Source organism: Rattus rattus, chromosome 12 (assembly GCF_011064425.1).
Source record: "Rattus rattus isolate New Zealand chromosome 12, Rrattus_CSIRO_v1, whole genome shotgun sequence".
In the NCBI taxonomy this organism is placed as follows: Eukaryota; Metazoa; Chordata; class Mammalia; order Rodentia; family Muridae; genus Rattus; species Rattus rattus.
The window spans coordinates 43,951,895-43,979,033 of NC_046165.1; positions in this window are offsets into that span (position 1 = coordinate 43,951,895).

A 27,139-nucleotide genomic window follows, 5' to 3' on the forward strand; every position below is an offset into this window, starting at 1 on the left:
CTGCAGTAGTCCGTTGAGAAGAAACCTAAAGCCGGAGGATGCTAGTAAGGGTTTGTAGATAAGGCAACCTGAAGAGAACTACCTTTAAATTTCATTGCACCTATGTGATGGAGGAAAAGGATTGCTGGGCTTCTGTGAAGTTGTACTAAGAGTTAAGAGAAGAATATGAATCAAAACCCTCTCTTCCACTCAGGATTTTTCAGATTTCATCCTCCATTTTAAGCAAATGAACAGAGACACTATAGAAATCAAATCCCATCAATATCTACAATCAGGCCTTCTATGTAAACATTTGTGTGCATTCAAGACATTTGTAAATCTTAACTATAGGGATGCAATGTACTCTATATAAAGTAGGCGGAAAAAACATTTTTTATAAGCTCTATGGGTAAAAACATGAATAAAGAAGGCAAAGAAAATATTATGACACCACTTCCTTACAAAATTCAGAATTCAGGACATTCTAAAAACTAAATAATTTTAAAACTAATATTTTTACCAAGGCAGAACAGACAGTGGGAAGCATCTTGTTGGGAGGAGAGAGTTTGATAGAGGAAGGCAGTGAAAAGATGCTGGTATGGTAGAAACATTCAGAATGTTTTATACACATGTATCAAATTAAAGGGAAACAAATTTGTTTTTTAATTGAGTTACCACAGGGGCACATGATCTGTTATGTTCATATCAGCCTTATGTATGATAGCCAGAATCTGGAAACAACTCAGATGTCCCACAACAGAAGAATGGATACAGAAAATATGGTTTATTTACACGATGGAATACTATTCAGCTATTAAGAATAAGGGCATCATGTTGCAGGCAAATATACAGAACTAGAAAATATCATCCTCCGTGAGGTAACTCAAACACAAAAGGACATGCATGGTATATACTCACTAATAAATGGATATTAGCCAAAAAAGTACAGAACACCTAGGATACAATCCATTGAACTCAAGAAGGTTAACAGGCAGAAGGGCCCAAGTGAGGATTCCTCAATCCCACTTGGGAGGGAGATGAAAGCAATCACAGGAGGCAGAAGGAGGGAGGGACCTGGGAGGGAGAGGGGAGGGAAGGGGAAGGGGGGGATGATCAGATATGGGGAGGCAGAAACAGGAGAAAAGACCTGAAGGCAAGCAGAATGAATGGAAATATTCAACCTTGGGTAGTAGAAGGTAGCAGCGGTGAAGAGGGACCCTCTAGAACCCTGGGAGTTGAGAGACCCTCAGGATTCAAAAGGGGGAACCTTAGATGAAATGCCCAACAGTGGAGAGAGGAAACTTACAGAGCCCACCTCCAAAAGAGAGACAGGACATCAAGTGGAAGGATGGGGCTACCACCCCACAGTCAAAAGCCCTGACCCAGCATTATTAATGTCTGAACGACAAAAATGGAGAAGAGTCTGAGGGAAAAGAGGTCCAGTTACAGGCCCAACTTGGAGTTCATCTCAAGGGGAGACTCCAAGGCCTGACGCTATTCCTGATGCTATGGTGTGCTTACAGACAGGAGTCTAGCATGGCTGTCCTCTGAGAGACCCAACCAGCAGCTGACTGAGACAGAGGCAAAAACTTACACCCAAACAATGGACTGAAGTTGGGGACCCCTGTGATTGAATTAGGGAAAGGCTAGAAGAAGCTGAGGAGGAGAGCAACCCCATAGAAGGACCAGCAATCTTAACTAACCAGAAATCCTGAGATCTTTCAGACACTGAGCCACCAACCAGGCAGCATACACCAGCTCATATCAGCCCCTAACACATATACAGCAGAGGACTGCCTGGTCCAGTCTCACCTAACCCTCCAGAGACTTGAGACCCCCAGGGAGTGGGGGCTGGGGACATCCTCTTGGAGACAAGGGGGGAGTAGGAATGATATGAAGAACTGTGGGAGGGTAGATGGGACGGGGGTGGTGGTGGCTGTCAGATAATAACTGGACTGTAAAAAAATAAAAGTAATTTTTAAAAAGTATCAAATTTCAATTTCTAGATAGTACTGCATTTTTAAAATCCCTCATATAAGAAACTATGCTCAACCCATCAAAAGTTATAATTCATAAAGCTACTTCATAAACTCAGTCCAAACAGAAAACCATAATTTGAGTCTCTGAGTTCCCTGATTAGAAACTGTTGGTGTTAAAGTCACGGTTGCTTTGAGACTCCTAAAATATAAGTATATGTGTGAAGGGCAGAAAGGAGTGTTTCCAAAACAAAAGAAGCCTTCAGAAAAACAACTCACAGAAACTACAGGGAAAGTGTTCCGGGCCTCATACACAGACAATGGGCTGCTGATTTAGAAAAGAGAAGTGCAAGAGTGGACAATGACAGATTAAAACTCATTAAAACGAAATCAGCTCGCTGTATATCCTCAGCTAAAAAGAAAATGGCTCTTTTGTAAACAGTAGTATGCTCTTTCCCCCTTTTATATTCAATAATCCTTCAAGGTACTTCTGAAGTATTTTAATGTCTATTCCTATTCCTCCAGTGTTATATTCTATAGGAAAAAGAATGTGCCAAGGAACCCAGCCACTCAGGACACAGGAGAAACTTTGCAGAAGAAACTTTATTTGACCATCAGCCACTGGGCTGAAACCAAAAGCAGACAATACTGTCACTGTGGTCTCTTTGGGGGTTGTCTGTGGAATTCTAATTAACCAATGCTCGTTTTCTTTTCAGATATCAGAAGCAAAAACACAATCTGACTTAAGTTCCCTAGGAATTTGGAAGGAAAATATGAATTTATCTGTGGCATGCATTAGCAGAGACTCCCTGAAGAACCTTCAGGAGTCTGTTGAAGCATCAGTTTAGAACACTTTTTTTAAGTCTTGAAATTGAAATGCCAATCAGTGGTGGAACCCCCTAGAATATACAGACTCTTTAAAAAATATTCATTTTAGTGTTTTAGAGCTGAAAAAGATAAATTCTAGATGACAAATTCTTGAAGCAAAAACATCCCTGTTGTAAGTTCCTTAGCTGCTGACTATCTCTCTTAAACCCTGACTATCTGAGGGGTGGGGGCAGATCATTCATTAGTCTAACCCAAGATTTGCCAGAGCAGCAGTGAACAGGGTAGTCAATAATATTTAAGAATATTTCTAGAAACTCTTGTCTAGACTTGGAAAGAGGCAGAAAAACTAAACAGCTAACACCAGTGAAGAAGTATGATGGGTAAATGCTCACCCTTGCCTCTGTGGCCATTAATAATAGCAGTGCCGGAGGCTGAGAGGAGAGTATGCACTAATACACTCAGGAGTCTCCTTTGGTCTTTACTAAAGCATCACATTTACACCCTGCCCCTTTTATTGAAAATAGATTATTTTCTCATACATTAATCCTAATTATACTTCTCACCCCCTCTATTCCTCCCTGTTTCTCTCCATCTCCCCTCCCTCTGAGATCCACTCCCTTTCTGTCTCTCATTAGAAAAGAACAGAATTCTAAGAGATAGCAACCAAACATGACAATATAAAATATAATGAGATGAAACAAAATCCATCCTATCAGTGTTAGGCTTGGCAACCCAACCGAAGTATGTTCTTTTATTAATTTATTTATTTTTTCATTTTACACACCAATCACACCCCTCCTCCCTCTTCTTTTCCCAGTCCCACCCTCCCACCCTCTTCCCCCATTTCCCTTTCTCTTTTCCTTAGAGAAGGAGAGCTCTGCTGCCTCCAGGTACCAACCTACTGTGGCTCTTCAAGTCTATCAGGAGGAAGCACATCCTCTGCCTTAGGCCAGAAAAGGCAGCCCAGCTAGAGGCAAGGGATCCAAATGCAGTCAACAGAGTCCATCCAAGGCAGCCCCCACTCCAATTCTAACAGGAGTATCTTAGTTAGGGTTTCTATCAATGTGATGAAACGTCACGACCAAAACGCAAGCTAGGGGGGAAAGGATTTATTCAGCTTACAATTCCTTATCACTGTTCATCACTGAAGGAAGTCAGGATAGGAACTCAACCAGGGCAGGACACTGGAGGCAAGAACTGATGCAGAGGCCATGGAAGTGTGCTGATTACTGCTTTGCTTCCCCTGGCTTGTTTCAGCCTGCTTTCTTACAGAACTCAGGTACCAGCCCAGGGATGGAATCACCCACAATGGGCTGTGCCCTCCCCCATCAATTATGTAGAGCCGGTGCTTACTTTTTCGGCCTCTGTAAGTTCATATGCACCTTGTTTATTTGATTCAGAGGGCTTTGTTCTCCTGGTATCCTCCATTCCCTCTGGCTCTTGTAATCTCCACAGGATTCCCTGAGCTCTGAGAGGAGGGATTTGATAGAGATCCGCCATTTAGACTCTCTTTCCATGTAATGTTTGGCTGTGTGTCTCTGCATCTGTTCCCATCTGGTGCTGGTAGAAGCTTCTCTGATGATGACTGGATAAAACCCTTATCTACAAGTATAACAAAATATCATTAGGAGTCATTTTACTGATACTTTTTTTTCTTGACCAGTAGTGTTTGGTCTTACCCTGCCTCTGAGCTATATAGTCTCTGGTTCTTGGTTACCCTAGCAGTGTCGAGTATAGGTCCTTTCTTCTCTTGGAGTAAATCATAGATCAAATCAGACATCAGTTGGCTACTACAAAAGTTCTGTGCCCCCATTGGCTTAGCATATTATGCAAATAGGACAAATTGTAGGTCAAAGGTTTTGTGGATAGTTTAGTGTCTACATTTCTCTTTCAATGGCCTGTAGAGAACCTTCCCACGCTAGAGAAACTAGAATGGAGGGTTGGAGGTTCCATGTAGACACAGCTCAACTTCTCCATATTTGGTGAGTTCTGTGTTTTGTCCTAAGCAATGGACCATACTATCAGAATGCACAGAATGATTCTTAAGTAATCAACATGATGTGAAGAATCTGAATTCAGTGTTTGTTGTGATATGTTTGTCGGCGACAGTCTTGGAAACGTACAAAGTCTGCAAAAAATTTTGAAGCCAATACAGATGTGCCCACATACTATAAGAATCACAAAATGTAAAACACACCACATCCTATATGATGTGTTAGTTCCGGGCACCTGCTCATTTGGAAAACATCTGTGCATGGCTGAAACCAACATGGCTGAAACACAGAAGGCCTGTAGACACCCAGACAGGCTGGTGTCTGCTTCTGCCTGTGAATTATTCTGAGTCAATATCTTGATGTTAACATGCTTTCTCAGGCTTAGTAATTATTCCACTAGGCTTCATCAAGCTGGTTTTCACTCGGGACACAATTACCATACATAATTAGTTATAGACAAATGTCTGCCCTTCCATTGGGTAGTTACAGCATTGTCATGTTCACAAAACACAAATCTCTCTATTCAGGGATATACTTAATATGTCATTGCTGAAATAATTAGTATGCTCAGGGTTTTTTTGTGGTGGTGCTGATAGAATTTTTGGAGGTTTTTTTTTAACATATAAAAAGCATCACATTTTCACCAGAAACTTTTCATTCTTAGGAAACTCTCTACCATACCAACCTGTGAATTACAATAAAAAGTAATTGGAGTAGAGTGCTTCATAGGAACATGTTGCAATATGGAACTACCTCTCTATGGCACTAGCTAGTGAGTCAGGGGTAAGGATTTCCACTCTCTCTCTCCTCACTTAGTAAGTCTGTGCTCACACCATGACTGAAGAATTCCAACTGCATTTAATCAACTAGTCACAATGGGATATTATACAAAGAGATCAAAAGCAATTAACGGTCTATGCCATTCAACAAAATGCAAAACACAATCCAGAACTCAAAGATCTTCAGCCTTCACTTGACTGCCCTGGCAGTAGCAATAGAAATATTTCAGGAAACTTAAATTATGTATAAATATATATTAAATTATGAAGCTTAAAATATATTTCTTGTTAGAAACGAGAAGTCTTTAAAGGTCCTAAACTGGTCTGATATCTCTCCATGCTTCTGTGGTCAAACCGCAGGAAATTTGATGGAGAAGTCCACAGAACAGAGCTGGGAGAGGTCTATGCTTCTGGGCTTTGCCCAGGGAGAAAGAAACTTAGAGGCTGACCAAGCAGGTTTTCTGAAGGACTCTTAAGTGTGGTTTGAGAGTTGCAGCAAGTCCCAAAAGATAATTATCTTCAATGGCTCTCTTGTGATTACTTTTGAGAGTGAATTTTAATTAGTAGAATTAAAAAACAATGGATAGAAACATTTTATTTAAGTCATAGTTTAAATGATAACCTTGGGACCCACTTCAGGGCCCAGTTCCATAGATCCATGAGCCATATGACTGCTTTCTCCATTCCATCCCTCTGGATACAATTTAATCACTCCCCATTGTTTTCTACATGCCACGGTCTTATAAGCATGGACCATATCCTTCATCAGATTGAGAACCCTCAAAGTCAGGGATTCTATATTTCTTCACTGAGGCACACTGCTCACAATGCTGCCTACACTGAAGTGGTTTTCTGAAGAGGATGAAGGCAAGAATGAATAGCTGAATATTCATCTTGCTTCCACATGTTTCTCTGAAGCAATCAAAATTTGTTCTTGTGATGAATAGCTGCCATTCTAGGATTCTACAAGCTTTAAGAACCAGAGAAAGAGAGAGGATGTTAGTGTTAATGTCATATATTCTGGCTTGTTTTTCTTTTTCTTCAGTTGCCAGGGATACTTATCAAAGATGTTTATCCAAGCTGCTGGGCATGAATCCATAGATCTATATCACAGTTTCCTAAAGTTGGAGGCAGAAGACTGAAATGTCCAGCTCAATCCAGGTTATATATCAAGGCTATGTCTCAAGGAGACAAAAATATAAAAGATCAGGTCAGTTTCTACTGACACTGTGTAAGAAAAGAACCCTGGAATAGCAAGGAAGGACCAATTCCAAAGCTTGATCTGGATTGGTCCAACATGCGTTGGTGGTATAGTGGTGAGCATAGCTGCCTTCCAAAGCAAGATCTGGATTTGAGCTAGATGAACAAAAGGATTCAGGACTGCTAAGGGGAGTACAGAGAAGAAGCAATAACTCACATGTCACATGTCCACCATTTCTAAACAGCCAATAGAGAAAACCAGAATAGTCCTCTGCACAGAACTGAAAGTTTATTAGGAACACTTTCATTGTCCCAGTCATAAAACAGCTAACTTCAAGCAGCAAGACGACGAGCACACCCATCATTTTTCACTGCCATTTCCTTATAGACACTATCAGATAGGATGACATTAGTCCCCAATTCAGGGATGGTAGAATTGATATCTAATACGAAACTTCTCAGGACAGAGCTGAGACAAAGAAAGAACAGGGAAATAAAGGCTGTCGTTCCTATAACAGGTACTTCATAATTACTGCTTAACAGAATTTTACTTTTAACCAAGTTAACAGCTATGATAATTATAGTGAACTTGTCAAAACTTTTCCATGTTTGTTATTTTCTGACAGGCAGCCATTCCTCCATCTCCTGAAGCCTTGGGGGTTGAAATAGGGTGAAGCCCTCATCTTAAAGGCTGAATAAAATACGCATTTCAAAGACAGGGTTTTTTTTTTTGTTTTGCCTCATCTTTCTGAGACCTGTCTTTGTACCAAGATGTCTGTGGAGCAAAGAACCATGTGTTCTAGAGGACATTGTTTGCAAACCAAAGAGAATTCAAAATTACAGGTCAGAGTCATTTGCTTGCAGTTATAATGAAAATTCATGGTTAGATTTCAGAGCACTGCTTGATCATTAAAGCATTGTTTGTGGCACTTTACCTGAAAAATTAGATAATGGACTCTTAATCTCGCATCTCCAAAGCAGTTCTGAAAAGAATAAAAATAATACGAGATAAGTTGGCGAGATTCAGAGGAATAGAACTGATGCCCTCAGGGTTGTTGAAACACCTCCTAATGGGGAAATGGGTCCCACCATAGGACTCAGCTACAGATAGGAGAGTGTTGCAGGCAAACACTGTCTACAGATGGGATACACCCTGCTCTAGACAGTGTCAGACTTATTGAAATCTGACATTAACTACACTGCTTACTCTGGGATGCACTCAACCCTAAAGGAGGTCTCCATTTATCCTTGTGACCTCAGTTTTTTGTTTTTTTTTTTTTAAAGTATGTGGAAAGCAGTAGTCAGTAAACCATAGCTCCAAGAAAACCATGAATAAATGGAAGAGGTAAGAAGAGCCAGTAGATTTTGAGCTAATGTATTTGTATGCATAAAGAGCTTAGAATAAGATCAAGGCATGTTAACTGGCTTCCACCAAGATCATTAGCAGGACATAGGCACTTTAGGTTATTAGACTTCAAAGACAAAGAAAGAAATAAAAGTCTTCCAGGTACCTTGATAGAAAAGTAATCCACAGGGAGAAGAAGAGGTCAACTTTGTGCTATTCCACCAGACTATCTCACTCTCAAAGTCAACAGAACACTATTTACAACATAGAAAAGGACATCTTGTGTAACCAAGAACAATGTACCCGCTTAGCCTAGTGTTGTAAGAACAGAGGCATGCTACTGGCAATTTCAAGTATATAAGGACACCAAGGAAAAGAAACATCTAATCCCATTACTAAGGAAAGAAATAAAATTAAATGCATGACAATAGGATCCAACCGACCAAGTGCTAAATTAAAAAATAAACTCAGTAATGAGAAAGTCATGGTAAAGGAATAGCACTGTGCAATGCATTCATTTAAACAGAGAACTAACTCATAATGACCAACAGAATCTAATGCAATGCCACAATGCTGACAAAGAAAGCAACTCAAACACAACCCAGGGTACACAGACAAAAGACGAAAGGGATAAGAATTGTGCTTGTCGACTCATCTCGCCTAGCAGGCTTCCTCTCCAACTATACAGGTTGAATGTGTAATTAAATAAAGTCTTACTACCATATTTTTAAAAAAGATTTTATTTTTATTTTTATTTGTGGGTGTATGTGTATCAGTGTGTGTGTGTGTGTGTGTGTGTGTGTGTGTGTGTGTGTGTGTGTGTGTGTTTCATGTACGTGTGTACATCTCTGCAGCTGCCGGCAGAGGCCATACAGGGTGCTGGATCCATTGTATCTGAACTTACAGGCAATTGTGAGACACTCAACATGGAAGCTTAGAATACAACTCCAGTCCTCTGTAAGAACAGCAAGTCCTGTTAACCACTGGGCCATCTCTCCAGCCCCATGACTGCAATCTTCCAGAAGCCTTTATCCCATTAATGGGTTAGTATGCACTTGCTTTCTTTGTTGATGGAAAAATTACTGCTAAAGTCATAAATTTCATTTCAGCTTCTTCCTAAAATTTAAATGAATCTAAATAAACTACAACTTAAAATTCAGAGTATTTGCAGGCGTAGTGTGACTGCGTTGTTTCCACCTTTTGAACTTACGTATCTCACCAACTGCCCATTAGCTCTGAAATTCCAAATGAAGAATGGTGAGCCTCACATCATTTTTCAGGGGATCAGATTCAGGATGATTCTTTCTTGTGCCTCTGTTGTGCTTAATTTGGGCTCTTGAAAAATAATATATGAGGCCCCTGGGCACACATGAAACCTCTTTACTCTTACACTCAGACCTTCGCCGGCAGTTGCATCCTGTTTGCTAACCTCTTGTATATATAAGGAGTTGGTAGAGTAGAGTAGTCTTCATCAGAAGGTGAGCTGAAGTGGTAATGGTCACTCATTCGCCCAACTCAGTTTGATCCTTCAAATATTTCTTTTTGCCTCCTACCCACTTACCAGAAACACCTTGGAACGTTTATATTGTGGATTGCTGATGGGTTGGGGCACATGTACGAATGAATATGAAGATCAGAGTTGCCTCATGGCTGACCACACAGGAAGGGTTGGATTTCCTAGGCTGCGAGAGCCACTGGCCAGTCTGAAGTTATTTCACCATTAAGATTTATTATCTTACTTAGGGTCTCTATTACTGTGACCAAACACCATGACCAAGGCAGCGTATAAAAAAAAGCATTTAATTGGGCTCATGTTTTCAGAGGGTTAGAGTCCATGATGGCAGAGTGAAGGCATAATGTTAGGAGTGGCTGGGAGCTCATAAATTGATCCAAAATCGAGATACAAAGTACAGCATACACAGAGTATGTTGTAAACAGTACATTTTTGAGACTTAAACTCACCACCAGTGTCAAACTTTCTCCAGCAAAGCCACATTTCCTAATCCTTCCCAAACAGTTCCAACAGGGTGCCAGGTATTCCAACATAGGAGCCTCTGAGGACCGCTCTCATTCAAATCATCATGTTCAACTTCATTTTATTAGGTCTTGTAGACATTTTTTCATACTATATAAAAGACTGCCTGTTCTCTGAACTTGAAAGGAAATTGATTGGGTCCCTGGCCTCATTAACCTTGTTTTCCAGGCAGATATTCCTTTTAGTTCTAGGAACATCTGTTGGTCCTAGTCCGTGCTACCCTCTCAAACTCAGTTTTAGAGCATTTTTGATCTCTGCTTTGACTCAGAACTCTTTTAACATAGATAAATTTAATTCATTTAAATCCAGGATATGGCCAGTATACCACCTATTGTGTTTTATAACATGTAATAGGAGATTACACATTAGTATCAACAAGTGCATCTCTGAAAGCCAGAGCCAGCATTTGGATCATTGGAGGTTAATCCTAGAAGCTACGAATTTAAAGGGAAAAAAATCCAAAAGCTAGAACAGCCCCAAACAGTTCATTTGTCCGAGGCTCTTCTGAGTTAAGGTATCAAACATTTTTCTTAAACTTTTTAATTAATCTGCAAGATGACAAGTTTTCAAATTTTACTTATCACCACTGAGATAAATGGTTTTCAAATAATCACGGAGGAGAGGGACGTGGGAGGTTAAAATAAACCTCTCATTTAGCTCCCGTCACACATCTGCTCCTGAAAACTGTTTTGAACTCCAATTTTTTTCTTTTAATTTCTGAAAGAACAAATTGGAATATCAAAAGGATAAGGGTCCTATATGTCGGACTTATACTCAAGCAAGAAATAAAATAAAATTCTATGATGTGTTTACAACTTACTAGGCAGACACAAACACTGATGTTTCAGTCCAGTGACATCCAACATCTATTATAATGCATTTAAGGATCTGCGAGATAGAAGGCTTTTTTTTTCAAACCATGCCAATCAAAGACATCTAAAACAATAATGCTTAATTCTTTTCTAAGTTTTATATCAATTACCTATTATTCCTGTGAGAATTGAGCCTCATCAAAGATAACCACTCCAGACCCCTTCTTCTTGACTGTCTTATTAATTTTGACATTTTTCTTTTTATATATCAAGGTAGCAATAGCAACACTATCAGATTCATCAAGTAGTGAAAGATGCTTCCAACTTGAAATCTAATTAATTTTTCATGTTCATTATCTTTTAAGAGCATTTCCTACAAAAGGGCATTATCGGCTCCTCTGTTCATAATAACTGCTGGAGTCATCCTTATCCATTTCCTTCTTTTTTTTTTTTCCTAATACGTTAGGATAAACCTTAAATACTTAAACTCACAGTTCTTGCCAATGACTTTTAAAAGAATAAGCATTAAATATGTCATTTGAGATGTATAATGTGTAACAAAAATCACATCCATTAGAATGAGAAGCTCATTAATGTATAAGTTTCAAGAATTTTCAGAAATACGTAATTACTTTAAAAAAAACACTGAGTGGGTCATGCCACATGAAATATATTAATGTGTATTGCCCTTGATTTAAAAAAATCAGGAGGAAAATTTTATATATATACATATATATATCACATACTTTTAATTTTTTTTCTCTATTATGCGGAATATACAGCCCTAAATGAATACTTGTATGTTTTTGGAAAGAAAACAAAAATGCGGGTTAGTAATTTCAGGTACTTAACAACTTTCTGTGTAAAGAAAAGAAATCAATAAATCAATATTTTACATAGAAAAGATTACCAGTTTTAATGCTAGCATTTAACATTAGAGGTATGAAGTTGTCATTTGTCTTTAAAAGCATTTCTTCATACCATATGTAAATAAGCATGCTGAAAGAAAGCTTGTGATCATGAAGAATCCATTCCCAGCCAGTCTAGACCCTGGTAATTCAGAAAGACCCTGGTTATTAATACTCAAAGATACGCATCAATTGTCAATTAAACAAAATATGTGGATACTTTCCCTTATCCCAGGTCTCCATCTCCTCCTGGAGAAGCCCCCTTCCTCCCAACCCCTGTCAGTTTGATAGTTCCATTCATTCTCATAGTCATCTGGGCATTCCTCCTCTCCCTTGCCATACCTGATTCTGAACCCCCCCATTCCCCTCCCCATCTCCTCTCCCACAATCCCCTCCCTTTATCTGTTTCTTAGGACTATTTTATTCCCCCTGCTAAGTGAGATTCAAGCTTCCTCACTTTTGCCTTCCTTCTTGTTTAGCTTCTTTGGGTCTAATAAGTATAATCAACCAATCAATCAGTAAAAGTGTAATTTAATGTGAGAAAGAAGAAGAGGAGGACAGGGAGGAGGAGGAGGAGGGGAGGAGGAGGAAGAGGAAGGAAAGAAAGGAAGAAAGGAAGGAGGGAAGGAAGAAAGGAAGGAGGGAAGGAAGGAAGAGAGAGAGAGAGAGAGAGAGAGAGAGAAAGAAAGAAAGAAAGAAAGAAAGAAAGAAAGAAAGAAAGAAAGAAAGAAAGAAAGAAAGAAAGAAGGAAGGAAAATAAATAAGGGGTCAGTATATGGTTCAGAGGTAAAAAGCATTTACCATAAAAGTCTATGGACCTCAGTCTAATACCCAGAACCCGCATAAAGGTGAAGGAGAAAAACTGAAACCAGAGAGCTGTCCTCTGACCACTAAAAGCACACCATCCACCTGTGTTCTCCCTTGACCCCATCCATATTGAGATCAACAGTTGAAATGAATGGAATTTGAAGGACTGGACATGGAAGTCTCTTCAAATACTGCCTGGGTTTTAAAAGATACAAAAGAGACTCCAGGGAATGGGCACCAGAAGGCAACTTCTCTTCAAACACCAATTCACAAAAAAAAAGCATTTTTTTTCTCTTCACAGCCATTGCTATATTTTCTCACAGAGAATAGGGAATCCAAATCATTCCAGTTTGCCTAACAAGTCAAAAGTGAAGAGAAGCTCCAGCCCAGGGCTCTGAGGACTTATTAAATAGACCTCTGCAATATGCACTGCTTGTACCGTTCTTTTTAAGTGTGATGGTGAGAGGTTAACCCTGTATCCTCTTGAAGAAAGGTTGGCTAGAGTTCTCTATAGACTAGGGGCATGCACACTCACACTTGGGAATCTACAGAACATATTAGCAAATTGAAACCATAGCTTTTGCCTAATGAGGGACATTTTTCTCTGTGGAAATCTAGCAAGTTCATTAACTAGGATCGAAACCACATACTTCATTAGGCACATGCCTATTCAACAGAGTAATCCAACCCATAAAAAATGTGCATAATGTGCATAGAAAAATTCTAAGATTCCACATAAATATATGCATTTGACTTAAAAATAAAGTAACCATTTAAAGAGAAAGAAAAGAGACAGGTAACAATAACAATGAAGAGGACCTGGCAAGAAAACTTTACATTTTGTACCTAAATCAATCCAAGACTCATCATTAAAGAGGAACATAGTTTTTGGGTGTTTACATGTGAAACCCTACCAGAAATTCAAACCCCCATCTCTCAAAATTCAGACCAAAAATAAAATGGGCTCTCAACAAGCATGATTACTTTTTTAAAGCTGACTTAAATCATAATTTTAATCCTTTCTGAAATTATAGGGTTTTATGCATTCATCCTGTTTCTAACTACTTACATCTCAATTTTTCCCCTATCGTAGAGGAAAAAAAAAGAGTGAGCAAAATTTGGATAAAGAGGCTAAAAGGTGAGCTGTTTTATAGAGATGAATAAGCTAGCAGTCCCCTGGTCATGACTTCCTGTGCTATACAATTTGAGAGGAGAATAAAATGAGTCTAGTCTTCAAGGACTGAATCTTCAATTATATTCTGAATAAACCTAATCATGACGCCACCATCTTCTCCGTTTAGTCCTCAATTAGAAATGCAGAGTTTAAATGATCTCCTTTCTTTAGGAACATGAATCCTCTCTCTGTAAAAATACTATTTCCTGTTGATGTTTTGTTTGGCTCTCTTTGGGGGAGCGCATGTCTGTGTCTTACGAAAATGGTTCTGCTTGTGTGATCATTATCATCATTAAGCATTTATAAAGCACTTTAAACTTATTTACTAGAACTCATGATGTCCCTATAAGATAGGCTGGCATAATGGACTTCTTATAAATGAGAAAATAGAGGTTAAGTAAGTGAGCCAAGGTCACATAGATAATTTGGATAAAAGAAAGTCCCTGACTTCCTGTTCAGGATCTGACTGAAAACTTTAAGGTGGCATAAAGAGTTACCTGGTTTAAACCTTTATTCCACAACTATTTGGCAGGTGATGAGACAGGGGTGTTTCATGCAGCCTTGTAGCTGTTGGCACTGTTTTGATGTATGTAAAAGTTGCTGAATGTCTAGAAAAGAGCACAGTGTGTAAAGATGTTAGGCCAATGTACTTGAAACTCTCTTTGCCTTTCCTTTTTGGTCAGAAAATGTTAGCTCCAGCTTCGGACAATACATCCTCCTACAAGATGGTGTGAAGGGAAGAAAGTACATCATCACTTCTAGGCAGCCCTATAGATGGAACAAGCTAGTGGAAAACCTCTGGTACAATTCTACTTATAATACCATCAGTGGAGGTTCTCAGTATAAACATCACATTGTCCTCTGTGTTTAATAACAAAAACAGGAATCAAGACAACTGTGTCAGTCAACATCGGCTGTCACACTTACTTTTAGTATCTGTTAATATTCATTTGGTAAACACTCCTTGCTTGCATTTTAACTTAACATAATTAACAACCCATAGAATCCAGCTCTTGATTTTTATTTAAATGAAAACTTATAAGAAAATGAAATCTTCGATATTCATAAGGGAAACTGGTCTGAAGTTTTCGTTTTTGTTGGCTCTTTGTGTGATTTACATATAAGTGTAATTTTGGCTTCATAGAAGGAACTGGGTAGTGCTCCGTCTGTTTCAATTTTGTGGAATAGTTTGGACAGTATTGGTATGAGGTCTTCTATGAAGGTCTGATAGAATTCTCACTAAACCCATCTGGTTCTGGGCTCTCTTTGGTTGGGAGTCTTTTAATGACTGTTTCTGTTTCTTTGGGAGTTATGGGGTTGTTTAGATGGTTTATCTGATCCTGATTTAACTATGGTACCTGGTATCTGTCTAGATAACTGTCCATTTCCTCCAGATTTTCGAGTTTTGTTGATTATAGGCTTTTGTAGTAGAATCTGATGATTTTTTGAATCTCCTCAGATTCTGTTGTTATGTCTCCCTTTTTATTTCTGATTTTATTGATTTGGATACCCTCTCTGTGCCCTCTGATTAGTATAGCTAAAGGTTTATCTATTTTGATGATTTTCTCAAAGAACTAGCTCCTTGTTTTAGTGATTCTTTGTATAGTTCTTTTTGTTTCTACTTGGTTGATTTCAACCCTGAGTTTGATAATTTCCTGACATCTACTCCTCTTGGATGTATTTGCTTCTTTTTGTTCTAGTGCTTTTGGTGTGCCATCAGGCTGATAGTGTATGGTTTCTCCAGCTTCTTTTTGGAGGCACTCAGAGCTATGAGTTTTCCTCTTAGCACTGCTTTCACTGTGTCCCATAAGTTTGGGTGTATTGTGCCTATATTTTCATTAAATTCTAAAATGTCTTTAATTTCTTTCTTTATTTATAACTTGACTACATTATCATTGAGTAGAGTAATGTTCAACTTCCATGTGTATGTGGACATTCTGACATTTTTGTTGATATTGAAGACCAAACTTAGTCTGTGGTGATCTGATGAGATGCATGGGATTATTTCAATCCTCTAGTATTTGTTGATACCTGTTTTGTGACAGATTATATGGTTCATTTTGGAAAAGAGACCAATTTCCCTTATGAATATTGACACAAAAATACTCAATAAAATTCTCAGAAAGCGAATCCAAGGACACATCAAAATGATCATCCACCATGATCAAGTAGGCTTTATCCAAGTGATGCAGGGATGGTTTAATATATGGAAATCCATGAACATAATCCACTATATAAACAAACTGAAAGAAAAATACCACATGATCATCTTATTAGATGCTGAGAAAGCATTTGACAAAATTCAACACCCCTTCATGATAAAAGTCTTGGAAAGAGAAGGAATTCAAGGCACATACCTAAACATAGTAAAAGCAATATACAGCAAACCAGTAGATAACATCAAAATAAATGGACAGAAACTTGAAGCAACCCCACTAAAATCAAGGACTAGACAAGGTTGTCCACTCTCTCCCTATCTATTCAATATAGTACTCAAAGACATAGCCAGAGCAATCGGACACAAAAGGAGATCAAAGGGATACAAATTGGAAAGGAAGAACTCAAAATATCACTATTTGCAGAAGACATAATAGTATACATAAGTGACTCCAAAAGTTTCACAAGAGAACTACTAAACCTGATAAATAACTTCAGCAGAGTAGCTGGATATAAAATTAACTCAAAGAAATCAAGAGCCTTCCTCTACTCAAATGAAGAGTAGAGGAAGAAATTAGGGAAATGACACCCTTCCCAATAGTCACAAATAATATAAAATACATTGGTGTGACTGTAACCAAGCAAGTGACCATCTCTAACCTCCAGCTGAATTACAGAGCAATAGTGATAAAAACTATATGGTATTTGTACAGAGATAGGCAGGTAGATCAGTGGAATAGAACTGAAGACCCAGAAATGAACCCTTACACCTCTAGTCATTTAATCTTTGACAAAGGAGCTAATACCATCTAGTGGAATAAAGATAGCATTTTCAACAAATGGTGCTGGTTCAACTGGATGTCAATATGTAGAAGAATGAAAATCGATCCATTCTTATCTCCCTGTACAAAGCTCAAGTCCAAGTGGATCAAGGACCTCCACACAAAACCAGATACAATCAAACTAATAGAAGAAAAGGTGATGAAGAGCCTCGAACACATGGGCACGGGATGGGGGGAAATTTCCTGAACAGAACAGCAATGGCTTATGCTCTAAGATCAAAAATAGACAAATGGGACCTCATAAAATTGCAAAGCTTCTGTAAGGCAAAAGATACTGTCATTAGGACAAAAGAGCAACCAACAGATTAGGAAAAGATCTTTACCAATCCTACATCAGATAGAGGGCTAATATTTAATATATACAAATAACTCAAGAAGTTACACTCTAGAGAATCAAATAACCATATTAAAAATGGGGTACAGGGCTAAACAAATAATTTTGAGTTGAGGAATATCAAATGGTTGAGAAGTCCTAAAAAAACTTCAACATCCTTAGTCATCAGGGAAATGCAAATCAAAACAATCCTGAGATTTCACCTCAAACCAGTCAGAATGGCTAAGATCAAAAACTCAGGTAACAACAGATGCTGGCAAAGATGTGGAGAAAGAGGAATACTCCTCCATTGTTGGTGGGATTGCAACCTGGTACAACCACTCTAGAAATCAGTCTGGAGGTTCCTCAGAAAATTAGACATTACACTACCTGAGGACCCAGCTATACCATTTCTGGGCATATACCCAAAAGATGCTCCAACATATAACAAGACACATGCTCCACTATATTCATAGCAGCCTTATTTATAATAACCAGAAGGTAGAAAGAACCCAGATTTCCTTCAACAGAGGAATGGATTCAAAAAAATGTGGTACATCTACACAATGGAGTACTACTCAGCTATCAAAAACAATGACTTCATGAAATTCATAGGCAAATGGATGGAACTGGAAAATATCATCCTGAATGAGGTAACCCAATCACAAAGAAACACACATGGTGTGTAATCACTGATAAGTGGATATTAGCCCAAAAGCTTGAATTACCCAAGATATAATCCACAGACCATGTGAAGCTCAAGAAGAAGGATAACTAAAATGTGATGCATCAGTCCTTCACAGAAGGGTGAACCAAAATATTCATAGGAAATATGGAGAAAAAGTGTGGAGCAGAGACTGAAGGAAAGGCCATTCAGAGACTGCCTCACCTGGGGATCCAGCCCACCCAAACATACACATATAGCCACCAAACTCATACAATATTGCTGATGCCAAGTAGTACATGCTGACAAGAGCCTGATATAGCTGTCTCCTGAGAGGTTCTGCCAGAGCATGACAAATGCAGAGGAAAATGCTAGTAGCCATCCATTGAATTGAGAATGGGGTCCCATTAGAGGAATTAGAGAAAAGGATTGATGGAGTGAAGGGCTTTAACCCCACAAAGACAATAATACCCAACAAACCAGAGCTTCAAGGGACTAAATCACCATCCAAAAAATACACATAGACAGACCCATGGCTCCAGCTGCATATGTAGCAGAAGATGGCCATATTGAGCACCAATGGTAGGAGAAGTTCTTGGTCCTGTCTTGGCTAGACATCCCGGTGCAGGGGAATGTCAAAGCTGGGAGGCAGGAAGTGGTGGGTGGATGGGTGGGGGAACACCCTCATAGAAGAAGGGGAAGGAGGGATGGGATAGAGGGCTTATAGATGGGAAACCTGAAAAGGGGTTATCATTTGTAAAGTAATTTTTAAAAAATTTTTATTATATATTTCTTTACTTACATTTCAAAGTTTAGTCCCATTCATGTTTTTCTGTCCATAAGCCCCCATTCCCTCACCTCCCCCTCTGCTCCCCGTCCCCCATACGGGTATTCCCTCTATATATCCCTCTTATTGCTCTCCCCCATATTCCCCTGCACTGGGGGTCCAACCTTGGCAAGACCAAGGCTTTCCCTTACACTGGTGCCCCGATAAGGCTATTCTCTGTTACTATGCAGTTGGAGCCCTGGGTCAGTCCATGTATACTCTTCGGTAGTGGTTTAGTTCCTAGAAGCTCTGGTTGGTGAACATTGTTTTTTTTATGGGGTTGCAAGCTCCTTCAACTCTTTCAATACTTCCTCTGATTTCCCCCCAAGGGGGTCCTGTTCTCAGCTCGGTGGTTTGCTGCTAGCATTGACCTCTGTATTGGACATGCTCTGGATGTGTCTCTCAGAAGAGATCTATATGCAGTCCCTTTCCACATGCATTTTTTAGCTTCATCAATCTTATCTAGTTTTGGTGGCTGTATATATATGGACCACATGAGTGTCAGGCTCTGAATAGCCATTTCTTGAGTCACTGCTCTAAACTTTGCTTCCATATTCCCTCCTGTGAATATTTTCCCCCCTTTTAAGAAGGAGTGAGAGCATCTGCATTTTGGTCATCTTTCTTCTTGAGCTTCCTGCGGTCACAAACTGGTTCAACCACTCTGGAAATCAATCTGGAGGTTCCTCAGAAAATTGGGCATTACACTACCTGCGGACCCAGCTATACCATTTCTGGGCATATACCCAAAAGATGCTCCAACATATGACAAGAACACATGTTCTACTATATTCACAGCAGCCTTATTTATAATAGCCAGAAGCTAGAAAGAACCCAGATGGCTTTCAACAGAGGAATGGATTCAAAAAATGTGGTACATCTACACAACGGAGTACTATTCAGCTATCAAAAACAATGACTTCATGAAATTCGTAGGCAAATGGAATGAACTAAAAAATATCATCCTGAGTGAGGTTACTCAATCACAGAAAAACATACTTGGTATGCATTCATTGATAAGTGGATATTAGCCAAAACCTCAAATTACCCAAGATGTAAATTTTAAAAATCCAATTAAGATATGTTAAAAAATTAAAAAGGAAGAAAATGACATCCTGTAGCTTAATTTAATTAGACAAGGGTAGTGGCTTAAGCAAAGCCTTATGTTCATTGTGGAGGCCAATCTGTGGTCCATTTTTTTAACACACTAAGGATGGAGTGTTTGAACATTCTTGCTCAGTTTCACACATTTTCTAGCATCTGTGCATTTGGTTGGTTGGTTGATTGGTTGGTTGGCTGGTTGGTTGGTTGGTTGGTTGGTTGGTTGGTTGGTTGGCTGGTTGGCTGGTTGGTTACTTGGTTGGTTGGTTGATTGGTTGGTTGGTTGGTTGGTTGGTTGGTTGGTTTGGTTTTGAATCCAGTCCCCAGTACATATATCTCCTTCATTCCTCTTTGTTCATCCTAATCCTATCTATTAAGTTTGGTTCAAATCCCAGTTGTCTCATGAATGCTCTTCACCTATTGAACTCAAGGCTCAATCTGTTAGTGAACATACCACACAGTGTTTTGTCTCCTGCTGAGACTTTTCTACCAGCTATAAGCACATTTACTAATTAAGAATATTTGATAACATTTTCCACTCATGTGTCTCTCTCACCCCCACAGACTTTGATACTCTTTAATATCTATATAGTATATTTGTATGTTAGAATAGCAGCTAACATTTTTTAAGAACTTGAAAGGTGTCATTTAATTTAGGCATTACCTTAATTATTACAACAAATCTATGAAGTTAACATTATCATTACTCTCATTTAATATGTGAAAACTTCATGTTCAGAGAATTTAAGCATTCACACAAGGACACACAGGTGATAAATTGTGCAGCTGAGATACATTGATGAGGGCTATCACTTTAAACATCTTAGTCATTCTGTAAATGGAAGGAAGGGAGAGGCAAGAAAGGAAGAAGAGCTGGAGCAGGGAGAGATGAATGTGAGAGGACAGGCACCATGCAAAGGTGAATTTACCATGAATTCACAAAATACAAAACTCAAATTTTTTTGGCTTTCTCATTGTATTAAGAGGACACACTAAGATACCTATTGATTAAAATGATCTAAGAATATTTCAAACTGATTAGCAAAGATGAATGATTACAGTTTGAGGAAATAAAACTTTTAATACACACACATATATATATATGTAACATATATAACAATATATAAATGGTATGCCCTAAACAGTACAATATGGTTTTTGCAATTTTAGAAAAATTTAAAGGTTATTTTGGCTGTAGTTCCTTAAAATGTCTGTCTGTGTCTTTGCTGTCTGTCTCTCCCATTGTCATGCTGACCCCCAGATATAGAGACTATGGTTGATTTTGGAACAACCTAAGTGAAGTTTCAAATGTATTGATTTGGAGGTAACACAGTTTATTTATGGAGTGAGCAGTTATTTACATGTATAGTTGTCATTATTTAGTCTCCTAACATGGGAACAGCTTCTAGAAAAACTCCCAGTACCCTTTGTGCCTACTCAACAACCCTTCTTAAGAATGATCCATGCATGTTTATCAGAGGTATTGCCTTACAAATGCCTAATGTGAAAAGAATGCTAGTCGTAGATGAGAAACAAAGATTTAAATATATGAGACCAGAGTGGTTTAGGGGATATTCTTCCATGCATTGAATACATAAAATTGTATGGAGGGAATGTGCACCATTAGAAGTTCAAGTTCTTCCTTAGCAGTAATATTCTCTTATGCAGACAGTGGCGATACAAGGCATTGCATGTATTTGTTTTTCTTTGGGTGGGAACTGTGCAAAATAGAATTTATCAGCGAGTGTGTGTTTGTAAAGAACAAGCCTGTAATAGTGCTATAAACAATAAAGGTGTCTTTGAGTGGATCCACATGTTTTATGCATCCTAATGTGCCTTTTCCACAGCATTGTTAATAAAAAAAGTTTAACAAAAAGAAAAATTTCTAGACTCTCAATGGAAAGATATGAATTTTCATCAATTTGTACAGGCAGAAAAGGTGAATTGTTTTCTCTCTCTCTCTCTCTCTCTCTCTCTCTCTCTCTCTCTCTCTCTCTCAATACATACAGAGAATTACAAAGCAGGTGTCCTGCCAGATGGCAGATAAGGAACACATAACTAGCAATGTGGATTAAAATATAATCAAAGTGTCAAAGTGCTTGGAACATTGGACTGAGCATGGGATCCCCAATGGAGGAGTTAGAGAAAGGACTGAAGGAGCTGAAGGGGGTCTGCAACCTCATAGGAAGAACAACAATCACCCAACCAGACCCCCCAGAGCTCCCAGGGACCAAACCACCAACCAAAGAGTACACATGGAGTGACTCCTGGCTGCAACTGCATACGTAGCAAAGGATGGCCTTGTCTGGCATCAATGGAAGGGGAAGCCCTGGGTCCTGCGAGGGCTTGATGTCCCAGTGTAAGGAAATACCAGGGTGGGCAGGTGGGTGTGGGGAGGTGGGTAGGAGAGCACCCTCATAGAAGCCGGGTGGGGGGCGGAGTATGGAATAGGAGGTTTCCAGAGGGGAAACTGGGAAAGGGTGTAACATTAGAAATGTAAGTAAATAAAATATTCAATAAAAAAAAGAAAATATTATCAAAGAATCAACAGAGAGCTATGGTGTCATTTCTCTAAATAGTCTGACTGTGACTTTGTTAGCTTTATAAAATTGCAAATTTTTGTCATTTGTTTTCATTTTGGTGGTTCCATATTCTTGTCTTAAACTTCTTAAAGGAACCCCAAATATTGTTTATGCTCAAGGAATCTTCATAGAAAGGTTCTGTCCCTACAGGAAGGAAGAAATCACTGATGAAACTCCTGGAGGTGGGTGGGTAACAGTATTTAGTGGTGTATTTTTTAAAAGATATTAGATATTTAAATGTTTTGTGTGTGTGTGTGTGTGTGTGTGTGTGTGTGTGTGTGTGTGTGTGTGTGTAGAGTGGAGAAGATCTACCCTTAAAGGTAAAATGCACAATAAGCTTCTAAATTGATAAACTAGTTGATGAAAGACTTTAGAGCTGGCAAGACTGATGGAAGCGAGTCCAGCAAAACAAAGTTTCTGGATGCCTAGAGAAGAGAACGGTCCAAGAAACAGAAAGGATAACCTACAAGAATAGATGACCAAGGACTGCTTGGGAAAAGTACAGAAAAAGAGTTATGAGTGCACTTGGTACAGCACCAATCTGTGACATATTACTTCTGCCCAAACTCCTCCTTTTCAGAGATTCATGGAAGCAGTTTAAAGAAAGCGGTACCAAGAGGTCAAGGGCACAGCTGGGCTGAGCTCATTGTCTTGTTGGCTGATGGAAGGGAGAGTTAAAAGGATGTAGGAAGGAGAACTAAATATGAGGAAATAAGGAAACACTAGTAATGCAGAAGAAGAGAGTATGAGCAAACAAGTCATCTCCATTGTGTACAAGGGAGGAGGACACACATACACACAATCTTCTAACTCAAAGGGGACAGCAACTCCATAGGAATTACAACAGTATCAAATAACCTCGACACTTGGGAGCTCCCAGAGACTAAGACTGGGACCAGCATGGGCTGGTCCATGGCTCCTGGCACATATGTAGCAGAGAATTGCCTTATCAGGCCTCAGTAAGAAGGTATCTGCCTAATCCTGTAGAGACTTGATGCCGTGAGAAGGGAGATGCTAGGAGGGGGGTGAGTGGGTGGGTATGCAGGTGGGCAGGTGGGGTAGCACCCTCTTAGAGGCATATGGGAGGGGAGATGAGGGGAAGAACTCTGGAAACTGTGGGACAGGGGATTGGGAAGATGAGCAACATTTGAAATGTAAATAAATAAAATAATTTAGTAAAAAATTAAATAGAAAAAAATCTTCCAGTTCTACCTCTTGTTTCTCTCTGATGCTCTCAACCCACAATATTCTGGTTTTGCTTTTACAGTATCTATGAGGCAGGATTCCTAATTACATTAAGAGCTTACAGGCTACACGTAACTATTTTAAATGGAAGCCATGGCAAAAGAAACAAAGATTCCTTAGAAGAACATGTCAGCTTCATTACGCTACATTTTTTTCCTCAATATATAAAAAGAGCATTAAACACTTGTGTTGAATATATTACATCACCACATACTAAGCTTAGTACTTTATACACATGTAATATGTATAGCAACACTCAGAAATACATATAAGTATTATTTCACTTTTATAAGTTGAGATGAGTCAAACCTAGGAAAAATTTTTTACATGTGCTTAAAGAGTTATGTAGTTCAGAGCTAGAGTACGTGCCTAGCATACACAAGATCCTCAGGTTGCATTTAATTTCAAAAAAATTTAAACAAAAAGTGTTCAAGGTCACAGAAACAGTAAATACTAGAATTTAAAGTATTTGTTCAAAGTACAGAGTTCACGTTTTTTAACCAACATCAAAATATCAGATTATCATACCGTATCCCATAAACATGTACAATTAAAGCAATATAAAAATTTAAGCTGAAAACCTACTTCATGGATCCGAAGATGTTTCTCAGTGATAGAGCATTTGCCTAGCATGTGCAATTATGTACATTCAGTCTACAACAGCCCAATGCATACACACACACACACACACACACACACACACACACACACCTAATTAAACTGGAAGCAAATAAGCTCTGTAGTTTTTTCTCACTTAAAGTCATCAATAAGATGGCATTCAGCTCTTCATGCCTCTGCCGTTTACATTCACCCACTTACATCTGTGTCTAGAGAGAATCCTGTTTTCTGTTTCTAGTCAGAAAGATACATTCAAATCTCTATACATACATGTTAATGCTCCAACAGCACCTATGTGGACTCTTGTTCGTGTTCTCTATCCCGCCTCAGAAAGTAGTGAATGTGGATTTTATCAATGAACACCAGATGACTTTCCGCATTCTCTTAGAACCTGTATTAAGTCATCCACTCCATCCTGACTGAAGACAGCTGTGCAGCTGTTTAAATCTCAGTGTCTCTCTAGTTTACTGTGCTTATGCACTTATAAAAAATGGCTACAATACTAATTTCTATTAGGAACTAATGACTCTTGAAATTTTTGTTCTAGCTTAAAACTCTGTTTGATTTATACATCTATAGATTTCTGTCCACTTTTCTATAACTAAAAATATCAAAAGTTGAATTCATGTTGTTTTTACCACCCAAACACGTAAATTATCTGTTGACACTGTGTTTGTGTTAGAGGCCACTAGAGTTCTCTCTGTGTGCCCATAACTTAAAATACCCAACTTGCTTTATATTTTTAACACACAACATAGAGATCACTGTATCCACATACAAAGAACGGTAGTAACATACAACTGAAAAAAAGAAATTTGCAAAGTCTAGACATTTTTGTGATTGTTGTTTTCATGAGGTCTTACTATGTATACCAGGGTGACCTGAACTCGCTATATAGACCAACCTGGCCTCAAACTTGTGGTACTCTTCTTGCCTCTCCCTAAGTCCAGCCACTTGTAAACCTTGGCATAAACAGTTCTCTGATATTCTTATGAGTTTTAGCCACGCTCTGAGGCCATTTAAATGTTTAGGATGACACCAAATAGTGAGTCCTAACATAAGATTAACAAGAAGCAAACCTAGGCACTAGTGTTATTTCAAACATTAACACTGTGGGCACCTTCTAAGAAGAGGATACATCCGTAGTCCAGATCAAGAATGAGAACAGAGAATGTGTCTCAAGAGGAAAATATTCTATGAACTACTTTAGCTTTCAATTTGTAAGAGAGTAACAACAACCATTCGGGATCCTTGGATTTTTGAATCATATAACAAATATTGACCTTGAGCAACTTAACCTCTGTGACTGAAATAAAAGATAAGCCATCTAGCCTCAGTAAATTTCAGATGTTGTCCATCAAATGAGGGCTATAATGCTGGTTTATATTATCAGCCTGAAACTAACACACTGTTTGTTAAGAATAATGGATAACCATTAAGATACCTCTTCTCAAAAACCTTGTGCACTTCGCATTCAGCACATCCAAAACACGGGTTTCTTTTCTAGTCTCTGCTCCTGATGCTCAAGTCAAAATGGTGGAACTCCTGGCTAAATTTCCCTTCCCCTGCATTTGTATATTATCAGAATTATAAATGTCATCAAAATTTTCTCCTGGATTTTCTCCTACTTCTAAATCTTCCCAGATCAGAGGGTCCTGCCTAGTTTCATGTTCCTGGAAGTTTTGTTGTGGTTATAGTGCTGTCAAGATTCTGTGACTGTTAAAGGTAAAAATTAAGGGAAAATCACGGAGGCCTGGTCCTAGGAAGGCATTAGGATTGGTCTTCGAAATAGTTGGTACTCAAGAATGAGACTGTTATGAAACAGAGATGGCTCACACACTTAGCCCATTCTGCTGCAGTCAGCAGTGTTTCTTGTTCTTCCTCACCATGTTCTGCATAGCCAGGAAGGCCCCCTCACCAAAGTATGTTCACAGAGCCACACAAACTTGGACTTTCCATTCCCACATTGTGAGCCACATAGACGTCTTCTTATACATCCCCACTGTTGAACTATTACAGCTAGTCATCATTTCCTAGGATGGCAAAGAGGATAAGCAAAACTACTCTTCCTAATTCCCGACTTTTTTTCCCCTTCAAGTTCCCTCTCTCCATAGTTAATAGGGTATTTGTTCTATTTTTCTTTTCATTGCTTGAATAAAACACTCTGGCCAATGTAACTTAGAGAGGTAAGTTTTTATTTCACCTTTATTTCTGGACTATAGTCCATCTCTGAAGGAAGTCAGGACAGAAACTCGCAGCAAGAACTGAGAGGCAAGAACTGTAGAAGAGACTATGGAACAATAATACTTAGGGGCTTGCTCCCAAGGTGGGTATTCTCTGCCTGATAAGATAGCTTTCTCTTATAGCCTAGGCTCACCTGCTATGGGATAGTGCCTCGTACCATGGGCCAGGCTCTCCTACATCAGTTATCAGTCAAGGCATTTTTAACAGATAGGGCCACAGGCCAGCCTGATTGAGGTAATTTCTTTAATTGACATTCCTCTACTCAGATGTTTCAAAGCTGTGTCAAGATAATAAATACTGAAGCAATTTCTAGGTTGGAAAATCTGATGATGTTACTCACTTTCTAGCTTTCTGCCATGGCCTTCTGACCCCCAGCAAGCTTCCTTACTGTATTTCTGCTCTTTATTCCTTTTTTTTTTTTTAAACTTCATACTCAACATACTTAGCAATACCCCATTTTGAGAATGTCCCTATTTTGCCTTTTTTGAAACCTAGGTCAATGCCATTTTCTGTAGATTTAAAGCAGTCTACTACATTAGCTTGTTAGTCATTTCACACAGCATTTCCACACAGACAAATCAGAATTTCAGAAGCCAGGAACTGGTATTTTAATATTTCAAACTGATTCTGATACGTGCTACAGTTTGGGAAATGCTTCCAGAGATGATTTCTACTGATTTGCGGGAATCTCAAAAATTCAGCACCGTCTCCCA